This window comes from Danio rerio, chromosome 20 (assembly GCF_052040795.2).
Source record: "Danio rerio strain M-AB ecotype USA chromosome 20, GRCz13ab, whole genome shotgun sequence".
NCBI lineage: Eukaryota > Metazoa > Chordata > Actinopteri > Cypriniformes > Danionidae > Danio > Danio rerio.
This window is the reverse complement of record NC_141040.1, coordinates 20,969,453-20,991,940: the sequence shown is the minus strand read 5'-3', so window position 1 is coordinate 20,991,940 and position 22,488 is coordinate 20,969,453. Positions and strand designations below refer to the sequence as shown.

Here is a 22,488-nt window from a genome sequence, read left to right as displayed (position 1 = left end):
CTACGTAAAACATATGCCGGAGTAGTTGGCGGTTCATTCCACTGTGGTAACCCTTAATAAATAAGGGACTAAGCTGAAGGAAAATTAATGAATGAATGAATTATTGTTATTATTATTATTTTTGTTGTTGTTGTTTCTGTTGCTATTAATAATAATATTTAAACTAATTCAAAAATAAATAGTATTTAAAAATACAAACAATACATTTGTTATTTTGACCAATGCTTACTAAATAAATAGACCTTTATAGAATAAAATAAATGGTTACATTTTACTCATATACATTTATCTATTAGAACTCATTTATTTATAAACAATATTTGTATTTTGACGAAACCCCTAATGGGCGTGTGCAAAGCAACTGAGATTAAAAGATCTGTTCAGCTCTCTGTGATCATCAATCATCATTAAATGTGATCAAGAAGGAGTATTACAAGTTTAAAACATTTTTAAAACAGTGTATGCTTGTAATAATTACAGTAAAAATTGCTACGTAATTCAACACCACTGCCACAAACTAGCGTCAGTACAATTATAAAATAAGACACTTCAAACCTGATTTGTGGATGTTAAATCAGGCTTATTTTGTAAATTAACATAACAGATATCCATAAAGCAGTGTATATTAACGTGTATCCTGTCACATATGGCATACTAAAACAGTGCAAAGTGTGTATGACTCATTACAAAAAGGCTTTAAACAATTATAATATATATTTAATAATATATATATATATATATATATATATATATATATATATATATATATATATATGCCAGGAACTTTTCCACTGTAGAGCACCTTCAATAATAATATAAACATTTGTTTAGAGATGGACCGCAAGGTGTGCACAAGAGCATCTGCAGTTTGTTCACATACGAATATCGATTGAATAGATTAAAAAAATAATGGTGTGATGGGTTCATTGTGCATTGCGCAGGTGCATATGCAACCAACAAGAGTTGTGCATTTTTATTATTTTTTTAGCTTGTTTTTCCATAAGATACATGTTTGTGAAGGTTTTATTTTATGTGTTTAATGTGTTTTTAGTCATTTTATTCCATTCAAAGAAGCACTCAGACACAAATTTATCCTCGAAAACGTGGCATGAGAGGGATGCAGATAGTGATTAATGATTGATTTTTAGCATTTAATACAAAAAAATAATTTTTACATTTTATAAATTGAGTTTAATTGATCTGAAACTTTCAATTACATTGTCTTTCTTGAAAATAATACAATTTGCATCAGATTGATGAAAACGAACCTGTAACCTCGGGGAGTGACACCAACAACTGAGGTAGGATCCAAAATGCAGGTTTATTCGTAGTGAGGCTAGCAATAATCAATACAGGTGAAAACGGGTATGTGAAGGCAGTCCAGAACCATAATCAGCGACAGGCGAAAGGTCAAAAGGCAGGCAGCAGACAAAGACAAGGAGACTAACAAGGCTAAGGTTGGTACACAGGATAACAACACTGGGAAACACGTTGTAGTGCTGCTTACAGTAAACAAGACTCAGCAACAGTGAAAGTTTCTGTGCTGTTTATGTAGTGCAGAAATCAGTCTAGAAGCAGCATCAGCTGTGGGAGTCTAATCAGTGGAGACTTGGAGCAGGTGTGTGTGTGGCATGACTGAATATGTAGTCCATTTAGAAGCAGATTTGTAGTTCCATGAGAGTGAATGTTTTCCAGCGACCTCTGGTGGTTAGAGGTCGCTGGTGATTGTGACAGAACCTCTATAGACAAATTACCATTTTTGAAAACATTCAGGATCCGCGCGCGGCGAGATGGCAGAATAAACCTGGAGCATTTACAGCAAGGAAATGACATCCGATGCGGTACAGAGTTTGTTGTTGTCTTAGAAATAAGTAAAAAAAAAAAAAAAAAAAAAAAAAAAAATATATATATATATATATATATATATATATATATATATATATATATATATATATATATATATATATATATTATATTATCTACATAATGCTTTCAGCGTATTAACAGCTTGTCACCCAGTGATAAGCACAGTTATTCTGCAAAATTTACGTCACAGTGAGTGGCGTTCATCTGACAGGTCCATTTGCGATAGCACCTTCCCAATGGATATTGTATAAGATGAAATGGCCAAGCATCCAGCCCCAATATACAATCTCATTGAACCTTCAAGCGTTTTTACAAGGGAGAACTTAAAACCTACAACTCTTTGGGTGCCAACAATTTTGTTCTGTGTGGTCACGTGCAAGAAATAATGTTCCATGATTACAAGATTTAAAACTATGCAGTGCTAAAAACCAAGGTTCTGCCTAGCCAAAGACAAGGAAAGTAGGCGGAACTGTGCAAGGCCTGGGTAATAATCATCAACAGGCAAAACTACTGCATTCTGACAGCGAACTGCACCTGTACGGCAGTGTATGTGAACTTACACATAGAGGTAAAGTTGGTTTTATATTTGCACATTCTCATTAATAATATAATTTCATAAAAGTAATATTTGCAAACTCTAAATAGCAAAATCATATTAGCAGCCAATGTTCACAGTCAAATAGTGGTAATGTTGTTTTCAAGTCACACTTGCAGGTCATTTCAGACCGAATATTCAAAGTGTCATGGTAAACAATATAGAGAGTGTCACAAGTTGTCACTGAATAATTGTGTGAATATAAAACCAACTTTACCTTAATAACTTAGACTTTTACATTTCCTTCTGCATTCAGTTTCCGCAGTTTAATTAACCAAATGTAACTGTTTTTGCTGAAATCATTGCTGCAATCAAAAACGAGTAGTGTGTATGATTCAGCATAGCGTGAACTTACCTGATATAACATGAGAACTGCAGAGTTGAGCATTTTTAATTAGGTCGTCATTTCATTCAGCTCCCTTTTAAGCCAAAGACATCTGCAGTTGGCATTTAATCAGTGCGATGTATGGTAAAAGTTACGTTTTCGATTTTTGGAGTTTCAAATTTGGCATCCTACTGCACAACACAACATATTTGCTATTGCAGCCGGCCTTTATTTGCAACCAGGGACCCGTGTGAAGTCATGTGTGACGTAGGTTGGTAATTCATTAATACCTGCATAAACAGGGCAATAGCTTTTTTTTTTTTTTTACATTAAAACAATATGGTAGAGTACTTTCTATCTACATAACTAGCAAGACGTAAAATAATAATAATAATAATAATAATAATAATAATAATAATAATAAATAAAAAAAAATTGCTGAATCTCTGCGAATATCTGGGTAACTAATAAAACAGTTTAGTGATGTTAGTACTGCCTAGACAAATGCAAAGCAGAATTCTCCTGAGCTCAATAATCCACTGATGTCAGCCACTTTGTAATAGTTTTTAAGGTGGTTAATGAGGTTTTTTATATTACCTTGGGTTGTTTGGTCTAAACAGCAGCAAAGGTTACCTGATCAACACTGCATTCCTCAAAAAAAAAAAAAAAAAAAAAAAAAAAAAACATTTGCAATCTAGACGCAGTCACCTCATGCTTGTGATGTGGTACAATCTGCAAACTCCACCCATTAAAATAACGCGTTGATCGTATTATTGTAAAATCACAACAATATTTAACTATTGATCGTGGGCCACAAATATCATTATCGTGATAATAATATGATTAATAATGAATAAATTATATTATATTATATTATATTATATTATATTATATTATATTATATTATATTATATTATATTATATCTCGAAAAAGGGGTAAAAAAGGTGCCCTTTAAAATAAAAACAAGTGAAAATGCAAACTGGTTAAACAAATTGGTAAAACATAGTTTTTTTGCTCACTACATTACATTATGAATTACACACAAGGTATTGCAGCTTGTCCTTTTTCATTTCTTTCATAAAAATGCTGTAAGACATCAATTATTCAACTCTTTACTTTACACTCACTGACCTATAAAAACTCAAGTGTAACACTGGAATGCAATTTGTGCTAATTTGACATCCCTGACCAGTAAAGTTCCATCTTCTTTAATCTGATAGGTCATTTGAGTCTTCATGACATTGACGAGCGCTGTCAGAAAAGAGCAAAGCAGCATAAAATATAAGTTATTAAGCCTCACAGTTATTAAAAAAAAAAGAAGCGAACTCAGTCTTTCAGGCTACTTCACCATTGAAAACATTTCAACCTGATGCAAGAACAATCATTCCATCAAACAGGACCCAGAATGACAGCCTGTCAGATAAATGCAAGGATTCAGCCATTAAAACATAGTATTATCAGACATTTAAGACGGTCAGCAGTGCAGTCAAACCTCTATCATTCCTCCATTTTCTTTAGCTTGCTATACACTAAAGCACAGATCTGAGGGCCACACACACTGAAAGACATTTCGAAACTCCCTATCAACAAAAAAAGATGAGTGATATGAAACTAAGAAAGGCAAAGGACATCTGTATGCTCATCCTGACACGAAAGAAAGAGCTCGTGGTCCTGCTCCACCTTCAGAGAGACGCAGCATGAGTCCATGTGCTCATTTGATCATCTTTCTCTCTCATGCCCTATTGAGCTCATATGCTTCACAGACCCGTAAGTTTTACGACAGGCATGTGAGATCTGTTTAACTGCAGAGCTGGAATGATATCGTTCGGTGTGCTGTAATAGTATACGTGTCCAATGCAGAGCTTTGGGCTGTCAACGTTTCAGCATCTGTTTCAAACCGGTTCTCAAGCAGATGACATTGAAGAGATTCTCGCCATTTATAAATACAATTACTTGAATTTAGCACTTTCACAGTTTTTCAGTTCCTTGGTTTACCTTGATTTACCTTCTGATACTTGAATTATTACAGTTTATTAATAAATGCAATATGTGAAGCTATTTTTTAAAGGAATAGTTCACCAAAGAAACTGTCATCATTCACTCGCCCTTTACTTGTTTTAAACCTTTATGAGTTCCCTCCTTTGGTTGAACACACAAAAAAAAGGTGTTTTGAAAAATGCTAAAAGCATGTAACCATTTTTTATTAGCATTACAGTATTTGTTTTTGATCTTACTATGGAAGTCAATGGTTGCAGGTTTTCAGCTTTCGTAAAAAAAAAACAGCATTTGTGCTCAACAGAAGAAAGAAACTCATAAAGGTTTGGATCAAGTAACAGGTGAGCAAATAGTGAGCAAACTTTCATTTTTGAGTGAACTGTTTCTTTAAATTTTAGTTAATAAAAGAATACTAAGTATGCACCTCAAATACACACTGTTTAGGTAACAATAACGTTCACTCTATTCATTTGCAAGATAAACAGCCACTTTAAGAGCTCTGGTCTCTCCACTAATATAGCGTTGCCCATCATCTGCTATAGATTAAAAATAATAAATAAATTATATAATAGTATAGATTAACTAATATAATAATACAATATAATAATAATGAACTAATATAAATGATTAGGCTATTTAAATGTTGAAATACATAATCTTACACATTTTCAAGAACTGGAATATCTGATAATTCACAAAATATTTAGAATCTTTTTTTTTTTTATATTTACCAAAAAGATCCATTAATCAACACATTACCGTTTCATGTGATAAACTTGATTTCACCACAAAAAAAGTAAGCAATGCTTTCTAAATAATGATCATATATAAAACCATGAGTATTTAGAACTTACATGTCAAGACATTTTGAATAATTTCAAGCTCCCAAACTTGTAGGAACAGTTTAGGGGTTACCCCTTTTTGTTCCAACATGAATGCACACCACTGCATAAAACAAGGTTCATAAAGACATGGAAGAGCAAGTTTGGTATAAAGGAACTTGACTGGCCTGCACAGAGTCCTGACCTCAACTCTAATGAAAACCTTCGGGATTAATTAGATCAGAGACTGTGAGCCAGGCCTTCTTGTCCAACATCAGTATCTGGCTTCACAAATGCACTTGTAGAAAAATTGTCAACATTTCCTTTGAACACACTCCTAAACCTTGTGGAACGCCTTACCAGAAGAGCTTAACAAATGTAAATTGAGTCTTTTCATGACATGCTATCAAGTTATCAAATATATATATATATATATATATATATATATATATATATATATATATATATATATATATATATATATATATATATATATATCCCATATTAGGAGCCTTTGCAACAACCACCATGTAAAATATGTAGGAAAGAAATAAGAAACAGGAAATTATATCTTAGAGAGGAGCAAACCCTCATAACTGTGTGTCATGGTCCATTAGACTCTTAAAATATCAGATAATTGGACCTTTTTTTCTGACAAGGCAAGGTTAGTTCAGTTAAAAAAATTCTGTTATAAAATGTCATGCTGTGTTACTACATAAAAACATATTCATTTCTGAATGAATAATTCATGATACTTGCAAAAACATTTGACTAAAATAACGATCAAGATAAGCATATGCTCATTTTTATATACCGTTCTATATATCCAGTCACTTTTCTTTATAAATCTGAAATTAATTGTGTATATCTGTGCAGATGCATGTGTCTGCTTTTTGTCTATATGTGAAGCTTGTTTTGAACAAGACCTTCGTTTCAGCCAGTGCACAGGGCTCTGTACTAATTATCTAAAACGAGCCATTCGCCACCTCACTTCTGGTCTCCTTGGTTACACCAACTGAACTGAAGCTCTGGCTGCGAGTGCGACCTGGAATTACACTTAACTCCCCAAAGGTAATAGCATAACGACCAGATATATAGTAATTAGCAGGAAGCGAACATGTGACCTGCAATTACATGATGACTTTGAATGCGGATACGCAAGTGCTACATTACACTTGTGTCATTAAAGTAGCCTTGTGAATTCAATCAATCATAAAGAGAAAGGTGGGAACGGCTGTAATGAGACAACAGGTATGCCATGTGTGAAAATCACACTGCATATGAAGGAAAACTCTACGTGAGATCCAGGTTTGTGATGAGTTTTTACAGTACGGATGATTATTTTATTGTAGTGAATAGACACACATTATTCGTTTCATCTCCGGTTCTTGTTTGAGACATGTGCGTTTAGTCATCTGTGTACAGACACCAGATGAGCAACACATCTGGATGTTCCTGCAAAGGAAAAATCTAATATAATGAAAATATTATACGCACAAATACATACACAAAATGAAAGTGGCCCTTTCCATCGTAATCTGTCAGTTTTCATATATTATATGTAAGAAATATTCAAGGCACAACTAAACACAAAAAAAAAAAAAATGGCTGAAGAAAATTTAAAATCCTTCAACACAAGGCAAGCCATTGATTATTGCATTTTTTTTTTTTTTGTCATTTGCAAAGTTATAATAAAGTTAAAGCTAATTTAGTTTTTTGTCCAACACAATATTTGACAGAATTGTCATCTGTTATGACATGTTAGATCTCCCTACTTTTAATGAGCAGTCACTGGCAGACAGAAAAAGAAGCACACTTACAAGACAGATTGCGTGTGTGTGCTTGTGAATGACAAGAACATATCTAACAGCACATAGTAGCATATGCATAGTAACAAGTGCACTTATGTCAAACTGTGATCAAAATTAACTGGAACTACCTGTGTAATAAACAATTTTATCGTTCATGCACCAGTCAATCAAATCAAGTACATATTTACCACTGTCTTTTTAGCATTCCAGACATGCATTAGCTCAACATGTAATTGAAAAAAAAAAAAAGAAAATTACAAACACGCTGTGTTTCGCTTAAGCCTGCCAGGATTACTAAATGGCCGTTTAAATTGTGGTCATTTGATGTAACCATAACACAGTTTATAAATATTGGGGTTATTTGTTTGATTAGGCATGATGGATTGTAGATTATAAAAGTGGACAGTGATCTGCTGCAGGGGCGGAGCTTATCCATCCTTTTACATCATAGAGTAGAACATGTTGTTTTGGCAGACTTATTTCAATAGAAGCTAATTTTAGAGTAACAACGAAAATTTGAGCTCTAAAACTTGCAGGATTTTTTTTATACTTCTGTGACCTACTTTATGTCTAAAGATCAAGGACATTTGAGTTTCTCATTTCATGACCCCTTTATGACCCCTAGGTATACTCTTTAAATCACACTAAAGTGTTCTTTCAAAAACATTTATTTTTAAATCTAAAACTTAGACTTGCATATACTGTAATTTGTACTTAAAGGTGCAGTATGCAAGTTTAGCACCCAGTGGTTGATTTAGGTATTGCACACCTGGTTCAAAACACAGGCAAGTGCAGTTTTATTTTAGAAACAGTTTCTACTTGCAGATGAACAACAGAAAACTGCCAATGATCACCTAAACTACACATCAAGTCCTTTATTCAGTGTTAAATGCTAATAATGTGAGTTTGAATGCCATTTGATGTGACATATTGCCATCCTACTGAAAGCAGCAGCAGATAGTTCACCTCAAATCTTGAAAATAAAATAGACCGCTTGAAATTAAGCTTAAGAACTGTGACTCAGTATGAACCAACACATTTGAGTGATTCAGCATCTACATTTAGAATGTATTAAATAGGTTTAATATATATTCATTGGATTATAAACCTTACCATTTCATTAGAGTGTACTATTATGTGCTTCTGAATGACTGCTATTTAGCGTATTGTAAGGACACAGGGTTAAAATCTAACCTACTCACCTTAAGTTTACGTTTGTAATATTTATATTATTTGCTTATTAATAACCACCTTCAGAACTCTGAATCTGCATCTCATTTTGGAGGCTGCTACTGCCGGATGTTGCATTTCAGTTACTGGCATCTTTGTGACTGAAAGAATGAAATAAGCAGGTTTTCACCATGGCAACCTGAGGTGCTGAAATATAATTGGCTGAACTGGCAGTGGGCGGGTTGAATTCAGATAAATTCAGGTTTTTCAGATAAACAAGAATGTTCACTTAGCATGTTTCTTATATATCTGCAAACATATCATGGTATTTTCATGCTTTAACAAAGTTAAAAACTTAGTACATACAGCACCTTTAAATGTGATGTTCTTACTTTTCTGGTCACTAGTGCCACCAAAGGATTTTGTAGAAATAACTGTTGTTATATTTTCTGAACTCTTGCTATTGGTCAGATAAATGAAGATTCAATACAACTAATGACATTCGATGATCAGTGTTTTTGAAAACACCACAGAGCCACAATAATTCCAGTTTGCAAGGAGAGCAGATAAAGAACACACATTAAGGAGGGATATGAGAAAGTATCTTAGCATCCAAAAAACTACACGCCGCACCTATAAAAACATTCCTCAAGTCTCCAAAAAGAAATCGCTGGTCAGCTTATCTACAGCAGTTGTGTAATGAAACACAGTTGTGAGGCGTTTGTTCTGTGGACTAAAACCTTTTCAAGCTGATATTATGCAGCCAGAGCAGCTCACAGCAGGCTGACAGGGGACTTGGGTTGTGTGGTTTCACACAGAAGCATAAAATAGATTTATTTACGTGTCGGTTAAAACAAATCTATTTAATCAGTTCAATCTTTCAGCAATGGGGAGGAATTTGTCAAACAGAGAAGCTTAAATGCGCAAGTTGGGTTTGTTTAGGGCTTTGGGCTGCTGCCTGTTTGGGTGAAGTGGGGAGTAAAATTGAATTCTTTAATGGCAAAAATAGTAATGCATTTAGATGCAAGGCATTATTTGGGGCACGTAGGCGCAGCATAATCACATCCTCAAATTAATTAAACCCCACTGAAAGTTTGTATTGGCAAAGGAATAGACCCATCTCCAATTTGATTCCTCAATTTAACTGCAATGTTGTTCTGAGAGATTTCATCGAAGTCTAATTGCAAATCTTCACACTCGCTCTAAACAAATCTTTCGCAATTTCATGATTTCAATCAAGAACCTTTACCAGCTCATCTCTTTCAGGTGACTTATGCATAATCTTTATGTATTTCTGCTTAAGGAAACTGAGGAAAGATGATAAATCTGCGTTTTTGTGGTTTTTAAGTTTAAAGCCCAATTCAATAACATAATCACCAAACAAATGCATTCTAATTTGAATATGCTAACCAAAGCATAAAAAAAAAAAAAAATACATGTGCTTTTGTGTGGCAGGCTTTCTTTAAGCATCTTTTACATTGCATTCAAGTCATACTTTTTATTATTATTTTTTTTAAAGTGCTGTCAGAGCTACAAGACAATGTACTGTAAATAACTGATTTGCATTTTTAGGACAATATTTGAATACGTCACACCTATTATGAGGGTTTGATATTTATGTTATTATTTTATGTTTTGTTTAACTGTATTTCAATATTGTTTTTGTTATTTTTGAATGTTTAAATTGAAATGCAATTGTGCATATAAATACAATATGTAGTAACAAATCTGCAAGTAATCGGAACAGTGTTTTCCACAACGGATATCATTCACTGATTTGCTGACTCATTGATTAATTAATTTATGTAACGTTTCTTACAATATTTGAAAATAAATACAGTATCTGATCTGGAGTGCGGTACCTAAACAACGATGTGGCTCGCGACAAACAAATTGGGAAAAAAAAGTTTCTCTGGCACAGGTCCATAGTTTGAAGCACGTTAGTTATAACATAAAACGCTCATAATGATGTTCTAAATGGGCTGGAGTACATCTTCTTTGGTGAATAACCCCAAAAAGTTTTGTGCAAAGTATATTGTTTTTACATGCATTAAAAAAATATATTAGTTTTGGTAAAAACATGCACTCGTTTTCAATTTATAAGATTCCTTTTACAGCACTGATGTTGTAATGTAAGTAAAATACAATCAGTTAAATAGACTTAAGCGTTTATTTAATTGTTCAAGCATAAAACTAGATGAAAGACTAATGCTAGAATGCTAAATTCTAGCACCGTCAGTAGCAGCAGGCTAGCGCAGAAACTCTATTGAAAAGACTGTGGTAAAATAGTTTTTCACATTTTAAAGTCATGGCAGGAGAAAATGGAATCTAATGCAGTGCTTGTTGTCTGTTCTGATACCCACTTTATATTGTACATCTATCAGGCAGTGAAGATCACAGATTTTCAAAGAAATCAGATCTTAATTGTGGAGATTTTGTAATGGAAAGACAGTTCACCATCATGTATTTAGATATATTTAGAATTAGTTCTAAAAAATTATGATTTAAAGTTCATGTTTGAATGTTACGTGTTCAACTTTTTTTGGAGATCTTTATATTTAAGGGTTTTAAAATGTACCTAACAGGGACCGCCTTGTTTTCCATCCAAAGCCTCCAGGTTATCTGCCTCCCTTGGAGCCAGAGCCTACAGAGCTGCGGGCCAGGCTGCTTCCACCTTGCATTATGGCCAATTATCAGTGCACCAAACGCAGGCGCTGGCTCAGCTGCGCGAGGGTAGAGCTCCGCACCGCAACTGACTATGCTGAGTGTGCGTTGGGGAGGACAATGTCCACATTAGTGGTCCAAGAGCGCCACCTCTGGCTAAACCTGGCTGATATGCGCAAAATTGACAAACTACGCATTCTTGACTCAATTTTGCCCAGGAATTCAAAACGGTGAGAGAGCAGTCAAATGCGATGGGTAATGTCATCAATTGGTGGACCCTAAGCCCGCTCCGCCCGCCAAGCCATCCACATCCTACTAGAGCTGCCCTGTCCCGAAGCGGCTACGTGGAGCACCTCTGAAGCAGGCTTTGGTTTGCGGGCATCCAAATACTCAATTATCTTGACAACTGGCTGATTTTAGCTCACTCTTGGAAGCAATTGATTATGTACAGAGACAAGGTGCTCCGACACCTCCACTTGTTGGGGCTTTAGGTCAACTGAGAAAAGAGCATAGGAAGGATGAGAAAAGAGTTCCTGTGCAGAGGAACTCTTTTCTCGGATTGGAGCTGGACTCGGTCACCATGACAGCGTACCTCTTCGGAGAGCATGCTCAGCTAATGCAGAACTCTCTTCCTCTGGAGTGATACATGGCTGAAATCTCTGCAAGCCATTCAGATTCCTAACGAGCTCAACCGTGCAGCCGACGTGCTTTCATGAAGTCCTTTTGTCCAGAAGAATGGAGACTCAACCCAGAGTCTGTTCAACTGATATGGGCGTTATTCTAGGAAGCCCAGATCAATCTGTTTGCTTCCCCTAAGAACGCAGACAGTTGACAGTTGTTTTTTTTTCTCTGACTGAGTGCTCTCTCGGAACTGATGCACTGGCCCACAGCTGGCCTCAGGCATTCGCAAATATGCGTTTCCCCAGTGAGCCTGCTTGCACTGCACAAGGTCAGAAAGGACAAGGAACAGGTCTTGCTAGTTGCGCCTCTCTGGCCCTCCCCTGGCAGATTCCTTTAAGAGAGAACTTAGGCCCCGTTTACACTAGTACGTTTTAGTTTTAAAACGGCGTTTTAGAATGAAAACGATCCGCGTCCACACTCGCGTTTTACCCAGCGTTTCTGAACTGCTCTCCGTCCACACCAAAACGCTGAAAACGCACATCACGTGACCACACAGACGCTCTCGGGCAAGCGCTGCAGCCCATGTACCCAGATGAGAGCTCTGCTAGTCGGACTTCTCATCAAGCATCTCCCGCTGGATCTAATCTCACTATATTTATTAAACGGGATATTTCATTCATCTTGTTGTCTTTATCTAACGACATATTCCCTGACTTTGGGCATTGGAATCTATTACTTGTTCTCAGGTAACGTGTTTTGGCTGAGCGCAAAGATAAGTTAATGATTAATGTAACCACGTACATTCTGTATATTGACTTATCGCTTGCCTTTATTTCCTACAATGTATAAACTTATTGTATGTTATACTTTTAAAATGGCCATTATCGATTCTTAAAACTGATACTCAGCAAAAGAGAGGGGATGTTTCGTATTTTCACTGAAATTGAAAGGAGGCAGTTGTTATCGGCTCCGTTTTGTTATAAATATCCAGACAGTGAAGATGACGCTCATATATGCAGCACGACGCCTCAACATGTCTGCTGTCTAAGTTGCTAATATTAAAATGAAAATAGGCAGTTCCTTAAATCATGTTTACATTTTATTGTTGAGAAAGTGAAACAACGAAGGGTGATGTGAATGAAGTGTGAATGAAGTTATAAAGTACACTGTTCCCTTTGAAGATTTACCCGTGTCCTCGGTATAGTCTGCTTTTCCATATCAAACTGAGAAGAAGAGACTGCAGCCTTGATCAAACTTGCGAAGTCTGAACTTACACGGAGAAGATTCAGGACTGAACTGTGTGTTAGGCTACTTAATATTCAGGAAAAGCCCCAATCAGAGAGGCGAACGTCTGCAGCCCCGCCTCCGTTTTCAGATGTCTCCGTTTTCCATCATCCACACTGAGACGGAGCAGCAGCGTTTCAAAATGAAAACGGCCTCTCCAGCGTTTTCGAAACGCTCCGTTTTCGGCGCTCGAGAACTCCGGCGTAGTGTGGACGGTTGGCGTAACCGTAGCAAAACTTATGCGTTTTCAAACTAAAACGCATTAGTGTAAACGGGGCCTTAATCTCTCAGGGACAGGGCACCATCTGGCACCCTCCCCCAGATCTTTGGAACCTCCTCGTGTGGTCCTTAGACGCAAGGAAGACTTAGGTAACCTACCGACTGCAGTGGTTAATACCATCACTCAGGCTAGAGCCCCCTCAACGAGGCGCACCTATGCCCTGAAGTGGATTCTAATCACTGAATAGTGTGTCTCTCGCAGAGAAGACCGCCGAACTTGCCAGATCAGCATTGTGCTTTCTTTCCTTCAGGAGAAGCTGGACAGTTGAACAGCTGGACAGCTGTCGCCCTCCACACATAAGGTTCTCCACTCACTATGACACAGTGGCAGGCAGCACCATGGGAAGGCATAAACTCATCATCCGGTTCCTCAGACAAGCTAGGTAATTTAATCCACCTCGCCCCCTTCTTATGTCTAAAGACAGCTCTTCTGGTCGTGTTGGCATCGATTAAAAGGGTCAGGGACCTGGAGCATTTCCGGTCAGTGACTTGTGGTTGGAATTTGGGCCAGCCTACTCTCACGTTGTCCTGAGACCCCGGCCTAAATATGTGCTCAAGGTTCCTACCACACCGTTTAAAGACTAGGTAGTGAGCCTGCAAGCGCTGCAAGGCAGACCCAGCCCTTTCATTACTTTGTCCGGTTTGTGCTTTGCGAATCTATCTGGACCTCACTTAGAGCTTTATATCATCTGAGGAGCTCTTCGTCTGTTACGGTGGTCGGCAGAAGTGAAGTGCTGTATCTAAACAGAGGTTGGCCCACTGGATAGGAGTTTGTGCGCACACCACGAGCATTGCATCCTCTTGGGCGTGTGCACGCGCCGCCTCTCTAAAAGACATCTGTAGAGCTGCAATACATTTGCACGGTTTTAAAATTTGCGAATGGAGCCAGTTCCCACAAGGATATTAAGTAACCCTTAGTGATTGAGGAAACAACTTGGTTAACGTTTTGAAACCTGCTTGCTGTGCCATTCTCCCCAACACGGAGATACAAGCATTTTTTCACTCTGTCAGTAAAGTTCCCTGCTTAGGCGAGCCCTGCAGAGATTCCTCCGAGGCCCCCAGCACTGACTCAGCGAAAGAAACACATGCTGGCCGGTTACGTTGTAGGTCCTCCCTATCAAGACTGCACGCTTTCCCAATGTACTGTCATATTTAATTCCTAGTATTATCTAGACACTTTGTGGCTCCCGAAAAATATATCTAAATCTTTAAATCTTCTGTTAAAGTGGGATGAGTAAGGGCCAGGGAACACGCTAGAAGACCTTGCCTCTGGTGATGCAGGTGGGCTCATGCTCTCTTTGCCGGGCAAACCTCTCATCAGGGGTGAAGGTAAGGTTCAATCATTATGGCGTTTTGATACATTTCCCCATAGGGGAAGTTTCCACATACAGTAGCATTAAAGTTCCCCTCCCGAAGGGGATGGCTCTGGTTACTAAAGTAACCCTAGTTCCCTGAGTGGGAGAATGTAAATGCTATGTTCCTTCTCCATAATGCTTGCCCCTTAGCTGTGGGTTAAAGTCTCTTCAGCTAAAAAAGGATGCCTCACCTTGCTCTTGCTGTGCTTATATTGAAAAATTGTTTGCAACGAGCATCAGCTGCGCAAGCTGACTCTGCCAACTCATTAGCATTTCAATGGCCCGATTATATACTCTTTTAGACGACTGGCTTTCTGAACAAAATCCCCATTGTGGAAGTTTCCACACAGCATCCTGTGTGGAGTTTGCATGTTCTCCCTGTGTTCGTGTGGGTTTCCTCCACGTACTGTAGTTTCCCCCACAGTCCAAAGACATGTGCAATAGATTAATTTGGTAAGCTAAAATTTTCCGTAGTGTATGTGTGTGAATAGAAATGTATGGGTGTTTCCCAGTAATGGGTTTCAGCTGGAAGGGCATCTGCTGCGTAAAACATATGCTGGATTATTATTATATTATTATATGCAATTCATTCCTCATAATCTGTGGTGACCCCAGATTAATAAAGGGACTAAGCCGAAAAGAAAATAATTGAATGAATGAAGAATAATAAAAACATGCATACAAACCAACAATACAAACATATAAGTGCATACATAACATCTCATAAATAGGCCCATATAGGATCTGTGCGCACAGAAATATGCTGATTTTTGCAGATTTTTAGCCCATCATTGAGTGTGTTTATTTACTAGTGTAAATGTGTGTAAACTGAAAAGTAGTCAGGTTTTAAATTAATTTCAGCAATACTATTAAAAAAAATTGTAAAAAAAAAATTGATTTATTTACAATAAAGTTTGCAAAGTAATATGTTTTTGTCTTTTATTAGATATATTATATGAGAGACTTGCTTTATTTACCAGTTAGGTGGATCTAGATGGATTTGCATTGTAAACATTAAATAAAAGCTAAAAAGGTATTATTTTTCATTTCATTTATTAAGTTTTAAGTAATGATACTCCCAAAATCATTCCATATAAATCCACAGATTTTTAACAAAATTTGGCGCAGAAATAGATTTAAAAAAATGTCCACAGATTCTGTCTGCCCCTACTTATAACTTATTTTAATGAATACACATTAAAATTAATAATATTCATGGAAATAACATGACATGCCCCACTATACAACTTTAATATTCCTTAAATAAAAAACACAAAAAATGTATAGAAAGAAAAATATGAACATGTAACATCCACTACTTTATCTTTGAAATAACTGATTATTTGGGGGACTAATGGACAGCAGCTCTTCTAAGAAAAGAGGAGGAAAGAAAAACACCCAAACCTTGAAGATAACAGGATTTGTTGAAATGAATAATGACACAAGGCGTCCTCCTCATCCGCAATGTGATTCTTGATCTGCTGTCTAACGGGTAATTCGTTGGAAGGACTCGATAATGATGAGTCTCATCTAATCAAAAATAGATCTAAAACCTGTCACCATCTCAGATATTATATAATAATAGCTCTTTACCTCTAAAAAAAAAAAAAAAAAGACAAACACACAGAATACCCTCACCTGTCTTCTCAAGAAACTAGCCTGTACTAAACAGAAAACAAAGACTATCCTATCCACCACTCACATATTGATCATTTTAAAATGGAAACACTGCCCCCTTAAGGTTGGGAGAGACGCTGCAGTCCCTTTCTCACTGACATCTGTTTTCTGCTCAGCTAAATCAACAATAGCTGTAGATGATGAAGGAGACCGGGAGGTTTGCCAATACTCTGCACTGTGCTCTGTATTTTTAGAGCTCCATTCTGTCTCAGGCATAATCACAATGACAGAATGACACAAATGGAGTCATGATTTCTTCTCCGTTTAATTGTTAGTGAAACACTCGCTTACGAGTCCCCTCAGCGCGTCAGTCTATTCCAGTTAGATGATCTCTCGGATGTAGAGATGGAGTAGATTAACGGTTTGGTCGGTGCACACAGATCAAGGGAGGACATTTTACACTGAGTTTCTGTGTTGACATTAGCGTAGCTTCATTATTAGCACCCCGATTTCCTCTCTGATAGATGTTGTGAGAGTCATAACACTACATGGAGGAGATTGTCTATATGTCTATAAACCAGGCCTTCATTTGGGCTTCTGAGCATAAATGCAGGCTCTCTAAGGTTAAGTATAGATAGACGACTGTGTTTTTTTTTACACAACAGTGTTGGCAGGAATATTAAAGCTATGCACAGATTTGATGGATGGCATCATTAGGATTCTGGAGCAATCAAACATTTGAAGGCTGGAGAGCACAGGATGTGTGCATTTGTAGTGTAAAATTCAGATGTGCATTATTGATTCACCAGTTGCTGTGTTATTGCACAAGGTTGGTTTTATAATTGTCTAGAGGAGTCAGGAGATCATATTCTTCCTCTGATTAAAACAAAAAAGAGAGAGACGAGATGTTGAGTACAGAAAAAAGATATGGATTGAACCTGGATAACAAACGAGGTGGTTCAAAAAAATAATAAAATTAAGGGGGTTTGATGGATTCTGACAAAAGACAGTAAGATCTGCTGGTGTCTGATTCATTTGATCTTTGGGGAGGTTACCACAGCACCTGGCGAAAGTTTTTTTTTTTTTTTTTTTTTTTGAGACAGGATTAGCTCAGGGTATATGACACATAAAAAATGCATTAAAAGGAAACAGTAGTACTCCCAAAAATGAAAATTGCCTCATCATTTACTCTCCCTTGTGTGGTTTTTAAACCTTTATGAGTTTCTTTCTTCTGTTGAACACAAAAGAAGATATGTTGAAAAATGCTGCTTGCTGGCACCCACTGGCATAGGAAAAAATATTATAGAAGTCGATGGGTACAGAAACCATGGAAGTCAAAGTAAGAAACTCAAATTATGTCTGGGGGAACTAATCTAGCTAAAATAATTTAAAATAATGTGAATATTTATAACTCTATAAACACTAGGCCACAAGGTTCTAATAGTTTAGTTAAAGGGATAGTTCAAGCAAAAAAGTTTTTTTTTTTTTTTTCAGGCTTTTTTGTAATCCTGCAGCCATTGACATTCAGAGTAGAAAAAAATACTATGGACATCTGTGCTTACAGATTTTGGAACAAATCAAGAGTGAGTAAATGATGACAGAATTTTCATTTTTGGGTGAACTATCCATTTAACATTATTCTATTTATCTAAACTCTATCTAATTTTTTTTTTTTGTGCTTTTTCCTATTGTTATTCTTAAGGTGAATAAGTGAGTTTGCTCATTTTCAAGAAGAGTCAGATTTGCTTTCATGTTTGGAGTAGCGGTCCTTCTGTTGACGTCAACTTGAGGGTTTCCATGGCAACTTAATATCATTACACTCTCTTACCATTAAGTTTGCTATAAGGGACGCTGCATCCAAACTTGCATACTTTCATACTATAGAGTGCGTTAAAAACAGTATGTGTGAAATGTAGGATATTCACATACATAGTATTTTTAAAAAAATATGCGAGAATTACCCGGATGGCTTACTACTTCCAGCAAGATTCTGAAGTGCGCATCCAATGGATGCTACGATATCCCATGATGCAACATGAGAGAATTCATGAACGGGACTGAAACAACTCAACTGACGCGAGTAGGTCACATGACAATGACAAACTGTGGATGTTGTACATCTGAATTCAATTTACTCATACTATAGACACTACCTGACAAAAGTCTTGCCGTAGATCCCAGTTGTAAGAGCAAGAAATAAAAGCTTGATCTCTAGTTGATCATTTGGAAAAGTGGCAGAAGGTAGATTTTTTCCAATGAATCATCTATTGAACTGCATCCCAATCATCACAAATACTGCAGAAAACCTATAGGAACCAGCATGGACCCAATATTCTCACAGAAAAGAAACGTTTTGTAAAGGAAAAATTACGGTTTGGGGTTACATTCGGGATAGCGCTCTTTTTCATATTTCAGCCTCCACATCAAAGTTCCTGAAAGCAAAGAAGGTCAAGGTGCTCCAGGATTGGCCAGCACAGTCACCAAACATGAACATTATTGAGCATGCCTGGGGTAAGATGAAGGAGGAGGCATTAAAGATGAATCTAAAGAATCTTAATTAACTCTGGGAACAAAACGCTTTCTTTGCCATTCCAGATGACTTTAATAATAAGTTATTTGAGTCATTGCAGAGATATATAGATGCAGTCCTCCAAGCTCATAGGAGTCCTACACAATATTTATTCTTTTTTTTCCACTGCACCATGACTTTATATTCTATACATTATTTCTGTTAAGTGACAAGACTTTTATCTAAGCAAAGTCAAACCTTATTGTCCTAATTATACAATTAAAAATCAAGGCATTGACATATTTATTCTGGCAAAATGAGCTTAATTTAGAGGCATTTACCCACCATATTATCGACTTTTAATACCAACTGATCAACTGGAAGTCTTGTTAGTTAGACAAGACTTTTTGTCAGGTAGTGTAGAACATATTTTTTTTAATCATCGTGAATTAAATTCAAACGCAAATGTACTACTTGAGTTGTAGCCAATTTTGGAAGAAGCCAGAATGATGCGCAAAAGAAATCTTCTGCCCCTACTCAAGATCTAATTTCAGTTGGAAGTACGTCAACACTACTGAAGAAAAAAGCTTAGCAACTTCACTTAAACAACTTCACTTCACTTAAACAGCTTAAACAAACATGTTTAAATTAGACTTAATTACAAAGAGTAATTATTTTATTAAATGGAGGTAATAACTAATACAATTTAGTTGTATTTTAAAATTAATACAAACATAGTAACTGTTTTAATCTATGAAAGACTATCATGTCCTGTGGACTGTGTTCTATTTTGAACATTAAAAAAATATTTCATTCAATTTTAGACCAATATCTTAACTACATTCATCTACACATACACTCAATCAGTATCTCACAAGTTTAGTAATTAATAATTACAAAGAACATATGGGTGTTTGCAATAGCTTCTATGTTTGAAAGTGTTTCAAACATGTGGAAATGAATGATGCAGGTGTTACAACGAGGGCAAATATGACATGAGCAATTTTGTTTATTCAAGATCAAAAGCACACTGTACATATGCAAGCTTGTGAGTGTGACAGCCACTTTCAGTTTCATTTAGATAAGAGACATCTGGTTGTTTATGTTTAATTGTGCATGGTACTGTATAAGACTGAGAGAAAGTTTTATATTGCCAGCACTTTTGAGTAATCTCATTTAATAATAATACTTTTCACCAGCTTGGAATTAAAGCTCTATCTGACATTTTCGTTTGTATCTGAATTCAATTTTGGAAAACGTGATTCCGTTAACACTTGCCCTGTGTGGAAAGTATCTGAAAATCACTCATACATATTAGGGTTTTTATCAAACTGCTCTAAATTTAGAAAAGTTAGATAACATGTTACAGAAAATGTCAGGTTTTAAGAAATATCTCAAAAATAACATGACAAAATAAATGTCAATTATTGTTTCATTCATGTTGTTAAAATTCATTATGTCAATTCTTACATGAAAAAATACTATAGTAATTTATATTAATTAATTGTTTTGAATCATACCATAGTAAAGTGTATTATGCTGTATATATTGTATTAGTATTATTATTTTTACTTATTAAAATTATTATTTGTATGCTGTAGAAGAGTGACTCTTCTACAGCATACAGACATCCTAAGTCTCCCGGAAGTTGTGGGAGTATCTGCATATGCATATGCATAGACACTCCCGGATGCCAGCAAATGAATGCTAATCTCCCAGAAATCGCGCGTCTCCCGCCCGGTCCTTAAATACATCGCAAAAGTTGATCCAAATTTAGAAATTCAGATTTTGTTTCTGTAGGGACGCAAATTCTTTTCAGAAGCTCAAGAAAAGGCTTACACGCATTTAACCTTCGGCCATTCATTAGATTCTGTCGTTGGGCTAATAAAATGGAATCTTACATTGCTAAAAACTTTGCATAACAATTCTGTTAAAAGACTCCAAAAAACTTTAACGAAACTTTAAGGACTTCTCAAAAGGTGTCTTTTATTACTAAACTTGTTATAGAATGTGTGAAATACCCAAGGTAAACACAGGACATCACACACCCACACACCTTTATGTGGCCATAGGGCTTATGATCTGACAGAGCCTCATTTTTAGCCATGGCAAAGAGACTCCTGCTGTGGATGAGCTATAATAGTGTGTTGGCTCTGCTAAACCTCTCACCTCATGCTGGTTTTTGTTGCGTCACTCCAGAGAGCGGTCAGTTTGACCCTGACTCTGCACCTCACACCCATCATGCTGAACCATACGGCTGGGTTCTGACCTACCGAGGCACTTTAAAAAAAAATGTCTGCCACATCCTCCTCTGCCAAAGCAACTTAGCATTTACAGCTCCATTGTTTCATTATCATCCTATTTGCCCTCCTGTAGTGTCTGCCAGGCACATGCACACACACACACACGCACACGCACACGCACACGCACACACACACACACACACACACACACACAAACACACCTCTTTTTTCTCTGTCTGCTGTCACAAAATAAAGCTTCTTTCTCACTTCCATTTGTTTCACGCCTTCACAAGCTTCCTCACATTCACACAATCACTTCAAGCACACAACAAACACACAACACTGATGGGTATTTTCACTCTAACTGGATCATATTTTTTCATATTCACAAGTGTGAACATAAGAATGTGGCAGAATGTTATTCTTATACACAAACACATTGCAAATACATGCATTATTTGCCTTTAAACACATTAAACACATTAAAAATGAAGACGCATAGATTGCCTTCACCTGTTTCACTAACTTTAACATACAGTATCTTTCAAAAATGCTATTGTTGTTGGTGCCAGATGGACTGGTCTGAGTATTTTAGAAATTGCTGATCTACTAGGATTTTCAAGGTTTGAAAATGTGGAAATATCCAGTGAGCTAAAGTTCTGTGTTTGAAAATGAGAATGGCAGAACTGGTTTGAGCTGATAAGACAAGTGACCGAAACGCAAATAACCTGCTACAACCAAGGTCTGCAAAAGAGCATCTCTGACCACACATGTCAAACCTTGAAGCAGATGAGCTACAGCATTAAACAAAAGATCACCAAACTGACAGGCTTACCAAAATTAAATAAAAACAGATTAGTTGCTTTGTTTGATGAGTCTAGATTTCTGAAGCGCATTCAAATATTTAAATATAAATCTTTAAAAGATTAGCTCACCCAACAATTTAAATTTTGTTATTATTCCGACCACCTGAGACGTTTGTCTTTTGCAATACAATTTAAGATTGTGCTGGATTCAATTAGAGAGCTCCCTCATCCTGCATAGAAAGCAAGATATTTATAGGGCTGCCAATAATGACTCTTTATATTGATTAATCTATCAACTAATTTATTAATTATTTGACTATTCTAAATAATATATATATATTTTTATTTTTAGAATGAATCATTTCAAATAAAGATTTTTTTTTATTATTTTTTTTTTTAAATAAAGGTTTGTAGTTTAGTGGTACAGTTTGTTACTAGCCTACAGTGGTTATTGTGAAAACACGTTTTAAAAAATGTAAAAAATAATTTGGGGCTGCATGGTGGCACAGTGGTGTCACCGACTCGG

General features: G+C 36.4%; 1 long non-coding RNA gene across 1 annotated transcript in view; it reads right to left on the bottom strand.

Annotated features, from left to right (window-relative positions):
* Positions 1 to 16,476, bottom strand: part of LOC141379546 (uncharacterized) — an 89,939-nt gene extending 73,463 nt beyond the window's left edge. The window contains exon 1 of the long non-coding RNA XR_015518344.1: positions 16,192 to 16,476. This is a non-coding gene — a long non-coding RNA (uncharacterized LOC141379546). The remainder of the gene's footprint in view (positions 1 to 16,191) is intronic.
* Between the last annotated feature and the right edge of the window lie 6,012 nt (positions 16,477 to 22,488).